Source organism: Carlito syrichta, unplaced genomic scaffold (genome assembly GCF_000164805.1).
Source record: "Carlito syrichta isolate Samal-C Ts95f unplaced genomic scaffold, Tarsius_syrichta-2.0.1 Scaffold301559, whole genome shotgun sequence".
Taxonomy (NCBI): Eukaryota; Metazoa; Chordata; class Mammalia; order Primates; family Tarsiidae; genus Carlito; species Carlito syrichta.
Genome location: NW_007245655.1, coordinates 117,856 through 121,956, shown reverse-complemented (window position 1 = coordinate 121,956; position 4,101 = coordinate 117,856). Strand labels below are relative to the sequence as shown.

General features: G+C 48.3%; 1 protein-coding gene across 1 annotated transcript in view; it reads right to left on the bottom strand.

The window, feature by feature from the left end:
* Positions 1-4,055, bottom strand: part of PIK3AP1 (phosphoinositide-3-kinase adaptor protein 1) — a 103,411-nt gene extending 99,356 nt beyond the window's left edge. Inside the window, exon 1 of the mRNA XM_021710809.1 lies at positions 3,959-4,055. The gene's annotated coding sequence lies outside the window, so the exon portion shown is untranslated. The remainder of the gene's footprint in view (positions 1-3,958) is intronic.
* Between the last annotated feature and the right edge of the window lie 46 nt (positions 4,056-4,101).

Genomic DNA, 4,101 nt, shown 5'->3' with positions numbered 1-4,101 from the left:
GAGATGAGGTCTCGCCAAGTTGCCCGAGCTGGTCTCGAACCTGCGGGCTCAGGCAATCCACTAGCCTCAGCCTCCCAAAGTGCTGGGATTACAGGCTGAGCCACCAAGCCCAGCCACCCCACATCTTTAAAATTTTTTTTTAAATGTTTAAGAAAATTAAAAAGTATCCAAATGTATTCTCCCCTCCACCCCCGCAAAATAGTCAACTTTTTTAAAATTACTGTCTGTGTTCATTATTCTGTGACTTAGAAAAACAACTGTCCTCTGTTTAAGTCTGAATGTTACCGAACTGGCTAAAATAGAAAATTTTCTGCCCAGAATGAAGTCCATTTGACTAGCCTTCTGTGGTTTCAATAATTTCTCCAATGGGCAGATCAAGAATCATTTATAGCACTAAGTCATCCTATTTCCTGGGCCATCTCAGACATACTCTCGGTCATGTGAACGGCTGGTGGAAACGAAATCGAAGTCGTGAAAACATCCTGTAATAATAGGGAAATTAACAGGTCCACTCTGTCATGCATATTCACCCCAGTTCCCTTGCCCCCATTATCCTCCCACGAACTCACAAGCATAACTCTTCCCCCAGGCAATAATAAACAGTATATGTAAAACGTTCAATACGCATGTTCCTTCGTTCCCACACAGATAGTGGTAGAATGTTATATTCTCCTAAAACTAAACCTAAGCTAATGTCCATAAACAGAAAGCTGTTATCAATACGTCCTTTAAGGTTTTGTTTAGAACTCTTTTGTGAAGGACAACTTGTTAGCAGAAATAAATATAGAATGGGCCGGGCACGGTGGCTCACGCCTATAATCCCAGCACTTTGAGAGGCCGAGGTGAGTGGATTGCCTGAGCCCAAGGGTTCGAGACCAACCTGGGCAACTTGGCAAGATCTCATCTCTACAATAAATCAAAAACTTAGCCGGGCATGGTGGCGCATGTCTGTAGTTCCAGCTACTTGAAAGGCTGAGGCGGAAGGATCGCCGGAGTCCAGCAGGTCGAGGCTGCGTTGGCCGGAAGTGGGCTGCTGCCCTCCAGCCTGGGTGACAGAGTGAGACTCCAACTCAAAAATAAATAAATAAATATAGAATTGATAAAGATTGATAGGATTTGGAAGAATATCGGATTGAGACCCAGCAAAGAAGCAAGCTATGTAAAAATCACATGCAGTTGAAATCATGAAATTTCATGGTTGGAAACGTCCACTTATGAAATGTCCACTTATCGTCCCCTGCAGCATGTTAAGAAGGACAAGAACAGATCCAGAGTGGCCGAGTGACTTGTCTAAGGTGACTCAACCATCTAGTGTCAGTGTGTGAAACACAAACCCATCGTCTCTCACCGATGATCATGACGACGGTAAGAGCCTAAGAAGGCATCAGTCCAAATCTCATGAGAGTCAGCTTCCATTTCACAAGGGCAAAGATACGACCAAGTGATAAGTAGCTGCGGCCTCCTGGCAGGCATTGGTCCACATGGGTGACGGTGCGGTCATCACAGCAACAACACAAACCAATACCACGTGGTCAGCTCGCCGAGGCCAGGGAAAGAGGCCACAAAGGAACTTAACCTGCAATTCACCCCACCTGGGTTATCTGGGTGCAAGCCCAATTCCTCTGTCTAGATCCAGAACATCCCCACGACACCATCATTCGACTCTTTTTAAAATTCCTAACTGAACGTAGAAAATGAACATAGAAAAATTAAAGCACTGGAGAAATGTCTAAAACAAAAAGTTAAAAATAGGCCAGGCGCAGTGACTCACACCTGTAATACTGGTACTTTGGGAGGCCGAGGCGAGAGGATTGCTTGAGGCCAGGAGTTCAAGACCAGCAAGACCTTGTCTTTACAAAAAACAAAAAAAATTAGCTGGTCATGGCAGCCCATGCCTGTAGTCCCAGCTGCTCAGGACGCTGAGGTGGAAGGTTGCCTGAGCCCAGGAGGTCAAGGCTGTGGTGAGCCATGACCGTGCCACTGCACTCCAGCCTGGGAGACAGAGTGAGACCTCGACTCAAAAAAAAAAAAAGGTTAAAAATGTTCTCCATCCATCCAGAGGCAACCACAGTCAACAGTTTCTTGTGTATCCTTCCTGGAAAAAAGTTATTCACAGACCGGCATCGATATATTTCTTTTAAAAATATACCTAAGTCACATCTATACTACACACACTGCTCTGTATCTTAGTTTTCTTTCTCTTCACACATATGGTCAGACTTTCCACCTCAACACAACGTGAACCCTGGTTCCCTGTCTCTGTGCTAGTCCGTTACACAGATGTAACAATAACCTATTCAACTGGGCCCTAACCCAGACATGATTTTTTTGAAGGGCAACCAAATACCCTGGTTTGATTCTGACTTCACGAAGGCTGCCAGGAGTCTCACCAGTTCTGAGGGTAAACTGCCATTTCAAGGACAGAAGCCCTGTTGTTAATCAAAGACAATGTTGCCTCCATTGACACTGGACTTCTGAAGCCTGAGAACACAGCCGAGCAAGTGATAAAGCATAGAACAGGACAAAGAAGGAAGAAGTAGGGAGGGTAAACAGAAAAAGAAGATGTCAGTAGGAGGGAAGGAAAGACAAAGAGATATTATTCAACACTCCAGCACCTGGCAGGTGCTCACAAAATACTTTGTGAATGACTTGACAGTGAATGAATGAATGCATGAATGAACCAGAACAGGCTACTTTTAACACTTAATATTTGGAAAATAGTGGCCAGGCGCAGTGGTTCACGCTTGTAATCTCAACACCTTGGGGGTCCAAGGCAGGAGGATCGCTTGAGCCCAGGAGTTTGAGACCAGACTGAGTTACATAGTGAGACCTCATCTCTATACAAAAAAATTGAAATATTAGCCAGGCATGGTGGCACGCGCCTGTAGTCCCAGCTACTTGGAAGGCCAAGGTGGGAGAATAACTTGAGCCCAGAAGGTCAAGGTTGTGACAAGCCAAGATCATGCCACTGCCCTCCAGCCTGGGCAACAGAGTGAGACCCCAATCAATCAGTCAATAAAATGGAGATAGTATTAACATCTGCCATATAGAGAAATTTCACGGGCCAAATGAAATAGCATCGATAACAGGGTTTTGAAAGGGTAAGACAGATGTCAGCTCCCTCCTGAGTTCCAGTGTTCTCTTCTAACGATCGTCCCAGGAGAAGCAAAATGCAAAAAATACGGAAACAACAGGGTAGAAATGAACCGATAAAATTCCTACATCTGATGTTTCCATTCCGGCACGTGTTAGCAAACTCAGACAAAAACAGGTGCGAACTTGAGAGTCTCGCACTAGAAGAGACCCCAGCACTCATTTCTCCCTTTCCCTGTGGCTCACCAAGCCATTGACAGAGGGACTCAGTCACTTCCTCTGGGGGACCCCGAAAGTCTAACGGGAACAGGAGAAGAAGGCCATCTGGGCCGCCAAGAAAGCAATGAGGTGGGCCAAGTTCACTACCCCACCCGGAGCTCACGGCTTTGGGGGAAGTCTACAGTCCTGAGGCCCCCTGAGACCTCAGGGGAAAGGTTCCACGGGCACAAAAGTCTATCGCGGGCCCTGGTCCTGGGGAATCACGCCGGGCTCAGACGGCGCTGAGCCATGGTTAGGAGGGCAAGTGGCCCTGATTCCGCAAGTGGTCGGGGTATCCGGCAGGGGAAATCCAAGCTTGTGAGTGACACCAGAAGGACTCTGCCGTCCCAGCTGGACATGTTCTTCCCCAAATCAAGGTCATTTCAAAAGGGAAGATATGAAGAAAGCATCCTTCCTCAGGGAGCCATCGGGGGAAGGCCTTGAGGGACAGCAGGGTGGACTCACACACCACAGAGGACACGCAAACCCAACCGCCCCCAGCCACCAGGCCGGGGACAGCAGCACCGAAATCACGGTTTGAAGAGGTCCAAGGCCTCATCCTCCCCTCGGTCCCGGCAAGGCGCCCCAGAAGCCGCCCGTGACTTACCACCCGCGAGGCCACCACACCGAGCAGAGCACGGCGACTTCCCCTTTGCCGAGCGGGTCCGACTCCCTTCCCCTCTCTCAGGGCCGCGGCCTGTGACGTGCCAGGGCCAAGCTCTGAGCCCCTGGGACTACTGCCCCGTGACC